The sequence below is a fragment of the Lycium ferocissimum genome, chromosome 5, assembly GCF_029784015.1.
Source record: "Lycium ferocissimum isolate CSIRO_LF1 chromosome 5, AGI_CSIRO_Lferr_CH_V1, whole genome shotgun sequence".
NCBI lineage: Eukaryota > Viridiplantae > Streptophyta > Magnoliopsida > Solanales > Solanaceae > Lycium > Lycium ferocissimum.
Genome location: NC_081346.1, coordinates 54,596,209 through 54,615,389, shown reverse-complemented (window position 1 = coordinate 54,615,389; position 19,181 = coordinate 54,596,209).

Sequence of the window (19,181 nt, the reverse complement as noted above, 5' to 3'; positions counted from 1 at the left end):
TCTTTTTTTCGACGATAAGGGAAATATGAAGAGAGAGAAATGAATGCCAACACAAAGGTAACAAATCACATATGAAGTATAGGATGCATGCCTTGCACTACCTCAGTCTCAATTAATCACATCGAATCATAAAATCGTCATATTCGTATTATAATATGCAAATCAACATTCCATTTCTAAATAATAACCTTCTTCTTACATATGATAATGGAACAACATGAGAGAGAGAGAGAAGAATGTCAAATACATGAATATCACAACAATGGAGACAAACCCACATCACAATACCACAACGATGGCACCAAGCCCACATAATAATATCACAACGATGGTGACAAGCCCACATATCAATATCACAACGATGGCAACAAGCCCACATATCAACTGACAATACCAACCTAATTGGAATTCATCTCCACGCCATACCTAAAGGCCTATCATGCTTTAACCATCAATAACTACCATCTATATACATGTCCCTAATCGGAGTCTAAACATAAGTAAGTCGTAACCTACCTCAAACTCGAACAGGTGCCACGAACTGATCCACTTGAGTCTTTCCTCTTAGAATAGCTTTCGAACAGTCGAAGTCTAATCAACAATTTAATCTACATCAGGAATTGAGACTAACGGCATCCATATTGCCATAAATTATTCGAATAAAAAAATAACCTTTAAAAAGGAAACTCAGGACCATAAGGGCAAAATAGGAATTTTAAATTGGAAATGGTTTACCAAAGGCTTATGAAGTTCAAAGACTAATTATCAACACAAACTAACCCCAAATTAGTCTCAATTTCATCGTTAATTGCAAACCCCCAATTTTAGAGTAAACCCTAGCTTTCATAATCAAAATCTTAATTGGAATAAAGATTCAAGCTTAGTATCTAGTTATTCGCATGATTTCATTGGTATTTGATGTAACGACCCATTTGGTTGTTTAGGCATTTTACTCTTTTTACCCCTGTTGACCCTTTCACCAGTGTCATTGGAGTGTTTTGACTTGTGGAGATGGTTGGAACAGTCTTCGAGGTGGTCGGATGAGTCTTGGTTGCTTTGAGAAATTTAGAAGTTTTTAAGTTGACTAAGTGAAAAATGCTTGACCAAAAGTTGACTTTTGGTAAACATGCCCGTAATCAAATTTCGACAGTTCCATTAGGTCTGGAGTGTGAGTTATAACTTAGTGGGGTCATTCGTTTGATTCCTGAAGGGTTCGGGTGTGATTTAGGTCAGTGGTGAGAAACTAGTTAAGTTAAAGAGTTGGAGTTGACCACGGTCAACATCGGGTCAAGATGACCCTGTGTCGATATTTTGAAAGTTCCAACAAGTTCGTATGATGATTTTGGACTTATCCACAGAGTTTGGTTAGTTTGGATGAGTTAGGTTTGTATAGTGTTTGTTTTTTGTTTCGACGTCGATTTAAGCAAAAAGGGTACCATATTGAGAAAACAACCTGTGTTTTGTGTTTCAATTTTATCGTTAGATCCGTATCGTAATTTTGGAACTATAACAACAAGAATCGTCGCATTTAAATCGTCATATGAGTGAGACATTATCACGACCCAAACCGATGAGTCGTGACGAGTGTCTGACCTCTAGCGACCAAACACCCCTAAACACATATCTGAACCATACTGAACATCAAGGGCCCATAAATGGCATAAACTGATCTCATGAAAGGAAAACATCAAAAACTCCGTACAATCTGTATACACATATACATACTGAAGAACAATGCAAGCCAGCTAGTCCGCTACATATATTGTACACAAAAGAATGGGAGCCGACAAGGCTACATCATCTGACTAATACGTACAACTGTCTCGGACTACTCTACCGGAATGAAAGTCGTAGAAAAGAGGGGACGTGGCCCCGTCATACCCATATGCACATACATCTCAAAGGCCAGCTATACCAAAATAGACCGCAATTCCCGGATCAATGGAGCGCACCGACAACCGCCGGATAGAAGTCCTACTAAGCCGGGCCCTTTGTTATTCACCCGAACCGCGGGCACGAACGCGCCCCGGAGCAATAGGGAGTTAGTACGATAATGTACTGAGTATGAAAGGTGTAAGAACAATCATGTATAAAATCTGAACTCATAAGATGAAATAACTGTCTGCATGTACTTGTATGAACTAGTATCTGTATATATCTGCATAAATCTGTATAACTGACAATGCCTCTGTGGGCGCATAATATGCATGCTCTCAACGGTAATCATGCTCATATACATAAATGTAGGTCACAGTGCTGAGGGACGTTCAGCCCGATCCATATCCTATATAATAGTAATGATGCCGAGAAACATACGACCCTATCCATATATCATATAATAATAATAATAATAATAATAATAATAATAATAATAATAATAATAATAATAATAATAATAATAATAATAATAATAATAATAATAATAATAATAATAATAATGATGTAGAGGAACGTACGGCCCGATCCATATATCATCATCAAGGTGCACCAGCTGATCAGGTGGTAATGCGTATATAACGCTTATCCATATTCCATACCCCATATACATATAATACCTGCGTATATAACGCCTTCTGGTCACGGGTCAATATATATATGAATGTAATACATGAATAACTGTATACATAAAACTGGACCCATGAACAGAGGAGCAATCATAAACGGGGTACATGAACATCAAAGACTGAAGTACTCCTAATGCTTCTAAGAGTAGAGTAATATGGAAGCTCGCTTGCTCGTTTGTTGGTTCATATCATAAGGACCATGCCAAAATGAAAAAAGGAATAGCCTTAACACACCTTGAAGTATACCCAATCGTCCAACTTCTACCTCTCGAACTTGGAAGTAAGATAATGTAAGCCTTAATTAGACTATTTACCTCGCTTACTAATTATTTTAAATACGAATAGAGCTTGACAAATTATGGGCAACATTTCCCTTATAAGCTTAACAACCCTTCAACTTCCCATCCAATCCAACATCAACCACAACAACAATAACAACACTTATGTATATAAAAAATATACTCAAATCTATCCCCAATCATCTCTTAAAATAGCCCTAAATCACTACCTTAACCTTCATCAACTTACCACTTCCACAAATACCCCCTTTTCGCTTAAAACCACTAAAACTCTCGGTAATCAACTTAAATATAAGGGTAGAAATCATTTACATACCTTGAGGGGTCTAAGATTCCAAAGATCAACTTCAACTCCAACTACCTAAGCTTCACAACTTGAAGAAACCCTAGAAACAACCTTCTTCTTGACAAAGACGGTCCACGGGCCCGGACCTACCAAATCTCCACTAATAATGATGGAAAATATTGGGAGAGAAAATATTAGGGTTTCTCTGATTTGGAATGGAGGAAAATAATAAATAAGGTCGTGAACCACATATTTATACTTGGAAATTAAAAAGCTCTAGCGGTGCGGTTCGACGGACGGGTCAAAGACCCGTCGACGTATTGACGGTTCGTCAATTTACCCATCAACCTACCCCTGCAGATTTCCAGCTACGGAACCCTGTCGACGCCGCACAACGACAGACTGTCGACCATGTCAACGACCCGTCGACGATGACTGGTGTCTGCAGATTTTCTCAAGTTCAGCACAGATCGTGTCGATTCGATTCGTTCAACTTCTAACTCTGTAAATTGCCAGGAATACCTGCTGGTACCTTTGTACATGGCGTAAGGCGCTCTCTATCTCCAAAATTCAGACACGAGTCTCAATTCCAAGGGCATACCCGACTATGAAACCATAGGTTCTACTACAACGAGAACGTGAGGCGTAACAGATATTGCCATTTTACTTCAAATTGTTGTTGTTAGTTTCTGGTGCAAACCTTTGTTCTTCGCGAATGCGAAGAAGAAATTTTGGGTTGATCGGTCAATGTAAAAAAATTCTCTTCGCAAAGGCGACGGTGTGCCGTGAAGGCGATGAGTAAAAATCACCTGGATTGTGTTTTAAATGGATAAATCAAACATTTTAGTATTTTAAGCATATTTTGAGTTCTAGATCTCCATTTGAGGTGATTTTCGTGGCATTGTTCTATTCTCAATGTCAGGGTAAGTATCTAACTTTATTTTGGTGTTTTCCCATGTTTATTTTTGTTGGTTGTCATTTATAGATGTGTTTAGATTGTAGAAATTAGGGTTTTGAACCCAAAAGTTGAAAAATGGTATATCATGGTTTTGAAAGTCAAGATTATGGATTTTTTAGTGGGTTTTCTGGAGCTGGACTAATTAAGATATGGGTAAACTAATTTTGTCATTAAATTCTTATTTTGCCTTTGCAGGCTCGGGGTTACCTTTTTGGGGTTCGTTTTGGATTTTCGAATTAAAGTATAGCAATGTGGGTATCATTGGACTCGCCTAGACTAGTAGAGTACTATTTTGACTATATTGAACGCAATCTTTTAATGAAATTATAGCTTTGCCCTTATGGCTCAGGTTTGGCTATTTTTGGATTTTGTGTAAAACTATGGCATTATGAGTATCCTTTGATTCGTATGCTAATGTAGAATTCATACTTGATAGATGTTAATCGTTCCAAGGCTATTCGAAGAAGGAAGGCACAGCTCAAGTGGATTTTTTCGTGGCTCCTGTTCGGCATTCTAGGTAGGTTACGACTTACCTTATGGTTAGGCTTCGGTTAGCAAAGCATATGTAGAGTTAGTGATTGTCGAAGAAAGCATGTTACGCCTTTGGGTATGAAGTTGGGATGGATTACTTAGGCTGGTATTGTTGTTGACTGTGGCTTGTCGCCTTGTTGCGTTCTATTGAGTTGTTGCCTTGTTTTGATTTATTGGCTTGTAGCCACGTGAGTGATTCCAAACTTGTTGTTTAGTGATTTACCTTATAATTTGGAGATCGTATTTTATCATGTGTTGATGTTGTTGGGAAGGAAAGGAAAGCTATGATATTGAGACTGTTATTGTGATATGTGTCACGATTGATTTGATATGTTGTCATCATCCATTGACATTATGCAATGCACTCATTCTCATCTTGCATAATACTCTGATATGAATACTTGGTGACTTATTCATGGTTGTGAATCTGTATCTCTCAGTTATTGGTTATTGACTTGTGAAGAGGAAGGAATGATATTGATCTTGATATTAGGATATGTGTCCATGTGTGGCACGGTTGTCATTGATATACTCTTGTTGGCATTGATATCATGCATGCACTCATACTCATATATTTGGATCGGGTTGGGCGCTGCAACACACACACACACACACACACACATATATATTAGATCGAGTTGCACATACCGCAACACTGACTGGGATTGGGTTGCGCGTTTCGCAATACTAACTGGATCGGGCTGTGCTCCGCAGCAGGTACATGGACTTCGTGGGTCCCCCATGGGTCATGACTGTCGAGGCATAGATATCATCCGTCCAGAGCATGTGTGTATCATTGCATTGCATTCATATTTCATTCACTCATACATTTGATTTCTAGTAGTGGTTATTTATCGTATTGTAAGGTGCTCATGAACATTGACTTCCTAGTTGGTTGTTAATTTGAGATCGTCGTGTGTATAATTAATATATATTTGGGAATTGATGGATTCGAGGAGTAGAGACTTTCTCCTAGGTTGAGACTTGAGATTACGGAGTAACATTGTTGGTTGTACTAGTGTTTATGGCTATTCTGAGGAATCGTGGGAAACTTGGTAAGACTTGTGTTTATGATCCGGTTATTGATACTTATGTACTTTAGTTGTTATTCTTGTACTGTGTGATGTATATACCTAATTGTGAGCATTTCTAATTTTCAGTCTCTTTCATTATATATGTTAACTAACTGTTGTCAGCCTATGATGCCTACTCAGTATGTGTTGTGTTGTACTGATGCTACCTTGCTACACTCCTTTTTGGCTTGTTGAGTTTGAGACAGGTTCTATTTCTATTTCCCGAGACTGATTTTCGAGGCTTGGCTTGCGAGTATCTAGGGTGAGCATCTGATGAGTCGCTACCTGGAGACTCCTCTATCCCTACCTTTATTTTCTTTCATTCAGACAGATGTGTTTAGTATTTGAGACTTGTATCTTCTAGACATTACTTAGTTGCTCTTGTACGAGTCAGACCAGTTCTTTGGGGATTGTACTTATATTCCGCACTTATGATTATTTATGATTCAGGCTTCTACTTATTCTGCTCTATTTAATTTGTTGTGGTTGAATTAATGATTTGGGAAAGGATTTGCCCACCGAGGTGGGAAATGGTAGGTACCTGTGCGACTTAGTGGAATTGGGTCGTGACAGATTTAATAAGATTCCTCAACAAAACCCATTTACATAGCACAATATTCATAAAATCAACACTAAGGTTTATAAGCCCACCTTCCCCGACTAAAACCATAAAATCAGCATGGATTTCATAACTAATACCATAATATACTCATAAACAGAGTGAAGGGACTTACCCAAGGAAGAATCACCCTAAAGCGCTTCAGAAATCGCCCCCAATATCTCTCTAAGTCTCCAATTTAGTGAGTGAGGCAAATGGATTCAGAATTGAGAATTTAAGGCTTCTGCTCAATGATCTTTCCTATGCGGAACTCATGTCCGCTTACGCAATCCCGCATCTGCGGAGAGGTGTTCGCAGATGCAGACTCATTAAATAACGCGGTATACCGCCGAAGCAGAATACCTCTTGCTATTGCTACACCGCGCTTGCGGATGAAACTTCGCAGGTGCGGGTCTTCCCACTCAACACAATCTCACAGATGCAGACCAGGCCCCGCAGATGCGGCCAAACATCCACGTACGCGACTCACCAGAAAACCAGATTTTTCTGGTTTTCACCAAGTTCAACCCCAAAACCCGACATCCATCTGAGACTTCCCGAATACAAATCAGATATGTAGAAACAAGTAGAAAAACGCTACAAACTCAGCCATGGGCTTGGGATTCCCAACGGAGGTCACCTTAACTCGATCAACCCCCAAACGGCCAAAAACAAATTCCCAACCAAAGGAATAAAATGCTTTCAAATGCCTCGGGAACCGAACCAATCATCCTACCAAGTTATAATCGACCTTCCTGACCTAACGGAATTCACAAAAAAAGTTTATTTACCCAAAAGTCAACTACTGATCAAAGGTTTTTCACATATTCAACTTAAAACTTCTAATTTCCTCAAAAATCAAACCAGCCTCGCCCGATCACCTCGGGAACTGTGATACCCATCCCCCGCAAGTCAAACACGCTCGAACAAGGCTAGGAAAAGGGTCAACGGGGGTAAAGGGTAAAATGCCTAAACGACCAAACGAGTTATTACACCCCCTGTCACGACCCAAAATGCCATCATGATGGCACTCACACTAACCCCCTTGGTGGGCGAACCATCCCCTTAATTCATTAATTATTCAATTATGAAAAGACTTAAATAACATGATCAATAATAATAAGTCTAAGTCCATACTATAAATATAAAGTGCGAAAGATACTAAGTCATAATACAATCCCGCAAATGAAGTCACCGTACAAGAACCACTAACTAACGATGTCTAAGAATAATACATAGGTTTGAAATACAAATGAAAATGTCTAATGGAATAGTAGTTGTCACGACCAGCCTGGTCGTTATTGGACTTTCCGCGGCTCGCGTATGAAAACCACGTTTTTGTTGTAAAATGAACCCATAGAGAAGTTTTTCGGGTATATTTGTTTTATCATGATCAAATTAGTAGGAGTTAAAACATTGTGGGCCCGGATAGGACAAGCCGCCGGGCAGCTCCCAGACTTCGCCATGAGCGTCCGTAATAGCAAACAAGAGATCACATAAATGGCCGATCCGAGCGGATCAGACCCAGTTAAAAACCCTATTACGGGAGTAATTCCCACTTTTCCACCAAACCTTCTCTAAGCTGTCACTTAGGCAATTTCTGGACAAAACGCATAAAGACCTGAGCAAGACTACCCTGTCGTGGCCTCCGGATTTGGAAGCAAGGGATGAAGACTCTATGATTGTTCGTGGCACCTAATCGGTCTCGAGGTAGGATATGATTTACTTTACTTAGACTTTGATTAGTGACTCGTATATATGTGTAGAATTGACAGGAGAAAGCATGATTCGATCTTCGGACACGACGTTCGGTTGAATACTAGTTTGGCATTAGTTATAGAATTATGTAGGCTTGTCGCCATTAAGAGAAGTGGTCGAACCAGGTGTGTAGTTTTCATATCTAAGGGGAGGTAGTAGAGTATGTATATCCTCTTGGGGTTGATTTAATCGAAGAATAGGAGTTCTCTTACTAATGAGTTATCCAATAAGGAGTCCCGTTTTATCATGTGCTAGAGTGGTTTGTACTTAGAACATAATTGACTTCATGTTGTACTATTGAGCGAGGTGACTTGTGTGGTAATTTACATGTGCCTTCATTAGAGTATTCATGTCGTGATTTAGTGGATGTCCAATTTGTCTAATTTCTGAGCGGAATTATATTGGGTCTTGTTATGACTTGTGGCGTGATGCCTTGTGATCTTGACGTCGATCGATCATACTATATTTACCGATTTAATTGAATATACATCGTTTACGAAAGGTATATATATATATATATATATATATATATATATATATACACACACACACACACACACACACACACAAACACACAAAAGGCACATTTGACAGGGGGTGAGGATGCGGTGGTCTGTTTCGAGGGCTCGTGATCCGAGGTTAGCCCCCGAGCGAAAGGTACGCGGATACCATGGGTCCCCCGCAAGTCATGGTTATTTTGGGCAAACAATACCATCTAGTACGTGTGTACTGATATGATACTAACTTGGGTTGCATTACATATTACTTACTTCCATTGCCGTGATGGATAGAGATACTTGTATTGGTTGTATTACATTGAATCGTGACTCTTTTTGTGATTTCATACTTGGTTTGTCCTTATTTTTGAGCGGTTGCGCTTAGGTGTAATTTCATGGCTCTGTTGACTAATAAGGGAAGGTGATGTTGGAGTAATTTCTTTTAGCATGGTCCAGGTTTGAAAATACGGTTGAAATATAGTTGTGGGTTGTATTACTTTTACTTAGTTTTGCTTGTAATTGATAAGTGACTTTTGGCTAATGTCTGATGTGGGCTGTCGTGTTGTTATGTCTAATTGTTAAATTACGAGTATGTTAAAGTAAGGAGGAAAATGGTAAGAATTCATGGTCCTGCCGCAGTGTCGCCGATAGTGAGGTCGAGGGTCCGTTTCCTTATAATTTGCCGTGGTTTAATTGGTCCAGAGTCCGCCTTGAACGTAAATCGTTGTCAGTTCTGCCGGGTCCTTACTACTGTAGCGTCGCATTGACATGGTAACGGGATACGAGAATGTTTATGTCAGAACTATTTAAGTATGGGTAGGATTTAAAAAGGTGTTACGACTGTACCTATTTGTTTATTCTGTTTGACTATATATCGTATTGCGTGAACTAATCTTAGTCAGCCTATGATGCTTACTGGTATGTGTTGTGTATTGATACTACTCTTTCTACATCCTTTTCGGGTGTAGATGTGTTTCAGGTTATTGGTTAAAGGTTTCACTTAGTTGCGGTGACGGAGATCTTCCTACAGCTTCTGTGTGTCTCGTTCCAAGGCAGAAGTTGTGTCGTTTTATTTTATGTTTATTCTTCTGTGTTGTAGAAGCTCTTATATAAGTCTAGACTAGGTCCCGGAAAATTGTAAGCTTGAATTTTATGAAGAGTGTCATTTATGTTTTCTCAATTTATGTTTATTAGTTATTGAATGGAAAATGAGTTTTAATAATGGGTTGGTTGGTGAGGGTTCGCCTACTAGGAGGAAATCAGGTAGGTGCCCGCATGATCCGTAGTTTGGGTCATGATAGTAGTAGACAAATAGGAAGGAACTCCAGAGCTGCATGGCAGGAAGGTAGCTCACCCTCGGGATCCTGGCAGCAATAGCCTCAAGGCTAGAATTGGGGTCTGGAAGAAGGTCCTGCCTCAAAATCTGCACTCAGGAAAAGTGCAGCAAGAGTAGTATCAGTACACACATGTACTGGTAAGCATCATAGGCCGACTAAGATTAGTTCATGCATATAAGCACAAAAATCAACAGGATAAACAGATAGACACAAACAACCACTCAAATCACAGAAGAACACACAACTGAATCATCGCTTAAGGTGAAGCACCTAAACACAAGCCTGCCAAGTTTCCAATACTGTCTCAAAGTAACCACAATCACGAATACAACCGACAAATCCAGTCAATCGATGTAAACGGTGATGATGATATGTGCAATACAATGAAATAGACGTCATGCAATGCAATGACCAGTATCTCAACCAGTACACACATGCTCCGGACGAAATATCGACATTTCGGCAGTCATGACCCGCGAGGGACCCACGTCGTCCATGTACCACTTGTGTTATATCCCGTATTTTGTACGTTGGGATATTCCGAGCTAGTCGTGATAAGTTAAGGACAAAACTATTTCGGGATACGAGGTGGAGACTTTTAGCCTCCGAATTTGTTTTAAGGCACAAGTTGCTTATGATTTTATTGGTATGGAATATTAAGAAAGATTGGGGGTTAGAAGTTAATTATTTTTCATGAAATGGCCACTTGTGGCCGTGTGGCTATGTGGGCCCCACCCATGGCTTGGCCAATTTTGATTGAGTCAAGCCATGAGGGGGGGGCATGTGTCCACTTTGTATGGGCTATGTAGCTCTATATATATAGATGAGCCATGACCAAGCAAGACATATTATTCATCTTTTCACAAACTCTAGAAACTTGGAGAGGAAGAGAGACCATTCGGCCATGGCTAGCAAATTTGATGACCATGAATAGTGATCAAAAAAAATATTTTCTTCTAGCATTTCAACCAATTGGAAGGCCCTTTTAATGTGGAGTAGTTGTTGGAGCAAGCAAAGCATTCGTTTTTGCAAGGCACAAACTCTAGCCGAGGGAGGAGTTAAGTGGAAAAGGTAAGATTCAATCCTCCTTTACATGTGTTATGGATGGGTTGCGCGTGTTGTAGTATGTAGAAATGGATGAAATTCATAAAGTCATGTGTGTTGTTGTTGTAGGGGGAATTTTGCTGCTTTGGTATAGAAGGAATGAACTAAATTCATTTAGTATTTTTGGTTGTTGTTGTTGTAGATTCTATGATGAAAATGAAGGTTTGATGGTTCAAATTGAAGTTGTAATCGTTGTGGGGTGTTTTGGAAGCGAACGTGATTTTGATATAATTTCTGGTATTTATGAGAATGATGTTGTCAACGTGTGAATTGTTGGTGTGGTTTATGAATTTGGAAGAAAGAAATGTGTTGTTGTTGTTTTCTTGAACTTATTGTTGCATTGTATATGATTTGGTCGTTTTGAATATTGTGTGGATTGTCAGAAGTGTTCTTGAGTCTTGTTGAATGTTCTAGGGTTAGTATTTGAACGTGTGGACATTGGTGTTGGCTTGATTGTATGAGGTTGATTTGAATATAAGTGAAATGTTGTCGAATTACGTAGGAAGGAGTTACTAATGTTAGAATACGTTTTGAATTAATTGTTGATGTTGCTAATATGTTTGGCATTGTTGTTCTAATGATTCTCTCGGGGTTTGTTGAATTTATGGGAATGCCGCCCGATTTCGTAAATGAGGTAGCTTAGAATTGGATTCCTAAGTGCCTATGGCTAATGTTTGGTATCTAATCGCGCTTGTAGATATTGGGAAGCCCGAGACTTAAGTTCGGATTAAAGCTTAGGAAGCGGACTTTCTTTCTTTTGGCATGTCTTAGACGTAAGTAAGATATGACATGATATGAGCCTTGGGGTAACTCCATTCTTAATTTCCGAGCATGTGTACGATTCTTATTCACTTCTTGATTTTGGCATCCTTAATATGGTCGAGCTATCGTCCTTGAGTCTTTTGTATGATTGAATAGCATATGTTGCATAAAGAGATCCTATTCCCAAAAGGTCCTATAATGAAAATGTCCGTAACTTTCATATATGGTCTCGGATTGCTATGATATGTTCGTAGAGAATTCTATAATGAATAATGCCGTAACTTTCATAGGCGGGCTCGGGATTGGCTTGATACATGTTTATGATCCCCCGAGACGTTATGTGACATATTTCGTAATGATATTTCAAGTCCTCGAGTGTGACTATTATTCGGATCCTCGAGCATTGATTTGTCTTTACTTATCTATCGAGTCCCGAAAAGATGATTTTATATGCATATGGTTTCTCACAACTCTGCTCGTGCGAGCTTGCCCCGTTATTACTTCTTTCACTGCGTCCCGGGCCAGGGCATGTATTCGTGCACAACTCCTCTGCATTATTCACCGCGTCCCTCACTAGAGGGCCGGGGCACGTTATATATATATATATGATGATATGATGATATGGGGATGGCGGCCAGGATGGCACATGATGACTTCATTCACCGCGTCCCTCACTAGAGGGCCGGGGCACGTTATATGTTCATTCACCGCGTCCCTCACTAGAGGGCCGGGGCACGTTATATGTTCGTTCACCGCGTCCCTCGCTGGGGGCGGGGCACGTTATATGTACATGTATATGATGATTTTATTTACCGAGTCCCTCACTAGAGGGCCGGGACGCGTTATGCATGCATATGTACATGATGATTATTTACTTATGTCACTCAGTCCCATAATGGGCGGGATAAGATATTGATACGCATGATTTATGTTTCAAAGGCAAGCCTTACGATTTTCTGGTTACTGTACTAATTTTCTATACTCCTTATTTCAGTATGATCCTGTTTACTGTATTTCATGCTTTACATGCTCAGTACATATTCCGTATCGACCCCCTTTCTTGTGGGTCGCGTTTCATGTCACGCAGTGTATACAAATGCAGGGAATATTGAAGATGTTCCAGCTGGATTGGCGAGCTCTATTTCCTCCCGGAGTGCTGCCGAGTCAGAGTATCTATGTTATGGCATCTTGAGTTATGTTAGAGACTTTGCAGACAGAGTCACGTATATAGCATGTCAGTTTTGTAAGCGGCTCTGTAAGCCGATGTATTATTATGCATTATGTTACACCTTTCATATGTTTACAGATTTTACTTAATTTGAGAAAGACGAAAAGCATGTTGTCCTTTGAAAAGTTTTCATTATGCACTCATGTCATGATTTAAGGGCCCAGTATGATTATGAGAATCACGAGAGTCAGCGGGTTCACTCGGCCCTAAGTAAGGGTCGGGTGCCCATCACACCCTATCAAAAGTTGGGGTGTGACAAATTGGTATAGTGCGCCTCGTCCTAGGGGTTGTCTCGCAAAGTCGTGTCCAAGCAGTCCCGTTTATGGTGGAAGCGCGCCACATTTATAAACGGGAGGCTACGGGCATCTAGGGTGGTTACTCTTCTTTCACGTCCGAGATCGTGCCATAGAGCCAAGTCATAGGAATGAGATTCCTTCTACTAACCTTGATTTCAGCAGAAGAATGGCATCGAGTAAAGTGACTAGCGATATTGGAAGTTACAAAGCACGCTGGTAAGCAAAGGTATGAAAGATATATGTCGGGTGAGATATTGAAGTACGAGTGAAATACAAGTTGAAGATTAAAAGGGAAAGTAAACAAGAAAGTGTAACAAGTGCAGTTTGAGTTGGGCATACGAGGTATGTTCATCATCTCGTACTGTTGTTGATATTGGGAGCCCTGTGTGGCTGTGATATGATATGATATACATATATACATATGTTGGCCCTGTGAGGCATTGTTGGTATTTCGCGTGTGTTTTGAGATAGTAACAATTACGCGCAGGAAACTTCCCTAAAATTTTCCTGGAAATAAAGAAAGAATGAGATATAGGTTTGTAATATGTCTTGAAAGGTCGTGCCGACAGTAATGATAAGATTTGACTAAGCTATGAGTACGGTTGACATCGAGAAAGAAGTTAATGGCTGAATTGAGGATAATAATAACTAGAAGGTCGATATCGATGTGGTAAAAAGAATTTGGAGAGGGCTTGTAATCCTAAGAGATGATTCAGAAAAGGGCTGGTAAATCTTGATGGAGTGTTATTTAAGGTACCGACTGAATTGATAAGCAGGGATGAATTATGACGAGCTTATAGTTAAAAGAAGTAATAGTATGATTAAGACAAGAGTACGGAAAAGAATTGTGATGGATATGAATGTATTGATAAGACAGCTTGTGAGATATTAAGGATAAAATTGATCAGGAAGGGTAAAGGATTAAGAAGTGTTATATTATAGGATTGATTACGAATAAGGTATAATGTGAATATAATGGGAATTGTTATGAAAGTAAGTAAAGCCTAGTGAGAAAGTGGCCAAAGCTATGATGTGATCTATGAGCTTTAGAATACGAAGGCAAGTGTGAAACGGAAAAGCGATACTAGAACGAATCCTTTAAGGTTATCAAGTTCTGTAGGGGAAGTTGGAATAAGGGTTAGATAATAACGGAAATGATAGCGAGTGTAAGAAAAGAAAGGGTATTATTATGCATTATGTTACACCTTTCATATGTTTACAGATTTTACTTGATTTGAGAAAGACGAAAAGCATGTTGTCCTTTGAAAAGTTTTCATTATGCACTCATGTCATGATTTAAGGGCCCAGTATGATTATGAGAATCACGAGAGTCAGCGGGTTCACTCTGCCCTAAGTAAGGGTCGGGTGCCCATCACACCCTATCAAAAGTTGGGGTGTGACAGCTTGCTCCCGAATGTCCCATCAGATCACGAGCACACATACCTTCCGCTCCAAAACAATTCTCGGATCACGAATTCACAAAATTACTTTCATCAAAAGTGTCACATTTCCTTTCATAGTTGCCATAAATCTTTCATCATCGGTACCATATTTCTTCCATAAAATCATTTCCAAACTATTTCCATCATGTATGAATGTATGGATGCAAGAATGCTAAATCGAATGTAGTCAATGCCAATGAATATGCTATGGAAATCACAATTACCATAAGCCATATCAAGACTTGAATAAATCACAACACCCATGGAAATGTAATCAACATCGAGTTTCAATCACCATATTGAATCTATCACATCACATCACTCTACGCACATAACAAGTACACCATATGTCATAATGTGTAAAATAACGACGACAAACCCACATAATCAGAAGTCATACCAACCTAGTTGTATATCCATCCCAACATCATGTCCAAAGACCTAATCATGCTTTCTCCCGTCAATTCTATTCATACATATGTTTCAGTAATCAAGGTCTAACTAAAGTAAGTTATAACCTACCTTAATTGTCGAACAGGAGCCACAAACTACTCCACCTGAGCCCTTTTTTTTTCGAAGCGCCGTAACGATCGAAGTCTAATAATATCAATTCTAAGTAAGTAAATGATCACAACATAATCAACTATTCGAAAAAAGAGTAGGCTGGGAAAGTTACCCAAAATACCCCTAACGAACTACAAGGGCAAAATCGAAAATTAAGGGCGAAATTACACTACCCAAAGTCCAATTGGTCATTATCCTTAATTTCGTGGAGTTCTAATCACAATTTGTTCCTCAATTTCATCAATTACACCAAAATCCCCAAATTGGAAAGGAACCCTAATTCCATAATTTGAATTCTTGAAGCAACGGGAGATTTAAGCTTAGAATCTATTTACCTCATGATTAGATAGTAGAAAATAGTGATTAAATCAATCAAAACTCAATTAGATAAAAGGGGTTTTAATATCAAAGTCTAGGTTTCCATACCCATCTTCCCAATAGTTAATGAACACTATGAATGTTAATAAATCAAGAATTTACTACAAGATTAAGGCACAAAGACTTACCCCAAGATGATTCTACCAACACTTCTTCAGAAATCGCCCACAATACTTCTTAGGATTAGGTTTTTGGTGAATGGGAATAATGATTCGAAGTTGGGGAATGAAATAAAGTTTCTGATACAGCGATCATCACTGGGGCGAAGGGCATCTCTCTTCCGAGATTCCGCCTCGGCGGATACTCGTCCGCTGGGGCGGACTTCATTAAATGACTCGAATTTCCGCTCTTACGGGCTAGGTCCCGCTTGGGCGGATCTGCAGGAGAGAATCCCTTCCACTGGGGCGAGACATCAGAAACCGAAAAATTCTGATTTCACCAAGTTCCAACCCCAAATCCCGGCATTCATGCGAGACCTCCCGGATACAAACCAAACATGCATCCACAAGTAAAAACATACTACGAACCCATCCGTGATCTCAGAATTCCCAACGGAGGTCACCTTGACTTGGTCAACCCCCAGGCGGCTAAAATCAAGTTTCCAACCAAGTACCCAAAACAACCCCGAAAGCCTCGAGAATCGAACCAGCCACCCCACCAAGTCATAAACAAACCTCCAGACCTCACAGAATCGACGAGATTTCGAAAAAGGTCCGTTTACCCAAAAGTTAACTATTGGTCAAGCGTTTTCACTTAAGAGTTCTAATTCTTTCAACTTTCGCTAGAATCACCTGATAACCTCGGGAATTGGGCCTGTGGGGTAATATGGTTTAAACACGTATAATGACTGAAAGGGTCGTTACAACCCCAACCGCCTCCACCCCGATAAACCCCACCTGCCACCACTATAACCATCTCCATGATTACTAGCAAACACAAATGTTTCATTTTTTTTAATCAAATAATATTTTTATTTTATTAACTTTATATCTATTTTCTAATATTTAGTTACTACATTAACTCCCAAGTCTGATACCACTGTACTGCAATATCACGCAGCCTATACGAAGCCAAATCTATGGACTCGACCTCATCTGCATGCATAACCCTCAAAGTCCTCTGCATACCATCAATGAAATCCTGGGGGTCCATATTCTGCTTTACCACGGAAACTCTGGAGGACCTAACCTAAGGAAGGTCTTAACCCTCGAACTACCAGTCCCATCTGCCTGGTCAACACCAACTCCTCGCCGCCGAGCTCGCGCTAGTAATCTCGGTCAACAACGTACGCATCCCGCACATCCCGGCCCCGCGCATCCGGCCGAGGAACCGGGCAGGCCGGGAGGCGCGTATGCGACGTCCTCGCACGGCCCCTCAATCCGAATCTCATCCCCCGGGCTCTCGTGGCTCCGTCGAGTGCGCGCTAGTGGCCCCACCTCGTGGCTTTCGCTCCTTTTGGCGTCGTAGCTTTCTTGGGAGGCATCGCCGAAATCATAACAATTCACCGAAGCGAACGCCAACACATGGCTCTATCGCACAATCTAGGAGAAAGAATGACATTATCCTAAACGTCCCGTAGCCCCTCGTTTATAAAGTGTATAACACGCCCATAAACAAGATTTCATTGCAGACACGGCTCGTATACAACCCTAGGACGAAATCGCCTTCCGATACCACTTCGTCATGACCCAACCCGAGCCGTGACTTCCGGAGTCTGACCTCTAGCGACCAAACACCCCTAAATACTTATCTGAAACATACTGAACATTAAAGGCCCATAAATGGCACAAACTAATCTCATAAAAAGGAATCATCAGAACTCTGTACAATCTGCATACACAACATGCGGAAGAACAGTGCAAGCCAGCTAGGCTACTACATATACTGTACACAAAAGAATAGAAGCCGACAAGGCCACACCATCTGACTATTACATATAACTATCTACAGACCTCTACTGGAATGAAAGCTGTAGAAAGGACGGGACAGGGCCCCGTCATACCCATATGCATACACATCTAAAAAGGGGCATACCAAACCGACCGTAGCTCCCATCGAACGGAGCGTACCGACCACAAGCTAGATCTGGGTGTCTGCGAGCCGGACCACCGTCTCTCCCTCGTACACGCGGGCATGAACGCAACCCCCCCGAGCACCCGTGGGAGTCAGTACGGATAATGTACTGAGCATGTAAAGCATAAGAGCAACATCATATATATATATACACATGGGAATCATGGATAAGATCTGAACTCATAAGCTGAAATGACTGACTGCATGTACTTGTATGAACTAGTATCTGCATGTATCTGCATAAATCGCATATCTACCAATATTCGGGCGCACATGTGCATGCTCATGCCTATCAATGGTTGTCATACATTCGTATATGTGTGTATATAACGCTCGATATATGCGCGCGCGTATATAACGCCGTTTTTTCTCATATCATATCGGCCATCATCATATACATTGCTGCGATACTTTACCGATTCTCATATCATCATCATAGTGCACCAAATCGGATGTGTGCGTATATAACACCTACTTTTTCCATACCCCATATACACATAATACTTGCGAATAGAACGCCTTCTGGTCACGGGTCAACATACATATATATATATATATATATGTATATATATGAATGAATGTAATGTATGAATAATCGTATACATAAAAGCTGGACCCATAACCCGGAAGGAATAATCATAACTAGGCGCACGAATGTCAAAAATCGAAACACTTCTAATGCTTCTAAGAAAGTAGTAGTAATATGGACTCGCTTATTAGATCATATCATAGGATCATGCCAAAAGAAGGAAAGAATAGCGTTATTCACATATGACGTATATCAAATCGTCCAACTCCTACTTCTCAACTTGTAAATCTACAATCAAGATAACATAGACCTTCATTAGACTAGGTACTTCACTTGCTAACCTTCTTTAGATGCATAGAGAGCTTAACCAATCATGGACAACATTTCTCTCATAAGCTTAACAACCCTTCAACTTCTCATTCACTTTAATACCAGCCATAACAACAATAACAATACTTATATATCAAAATATATTCAAATCCATTCCCAATCATCCCTTAAAACAACCCTAAGTCACTATTTTGTCTTTCATCAATTTACCACTTTCACAACTGCCCCCTCTTTACTTAGAATCACTAAAACTCTTGATACTCAACTTAAATACAAAGGTAGAAATCATTTACATACCTTGAGGGGTAAAGATCCCAAGAATCACTTTAACTCCCTAAACTCCACAACTTGAAGAAACCCTAGAAGCAACCTTTCTTCTTCACCATCTCGGGTTTACGGGGTCCGGATCTTGTCAAATCTTCACTAATATGATGGAAATATTGGGAGAGAATATATTAGGGTTTTCTGATTTTTGGAAGGAGGAAAATATGAAATGAAGTCGTGACCCACATATTTATACTTGAATGCCAAAAAGGCTACAGCGGTCCGGTTCGACGAGCGGGTTGACGACCTG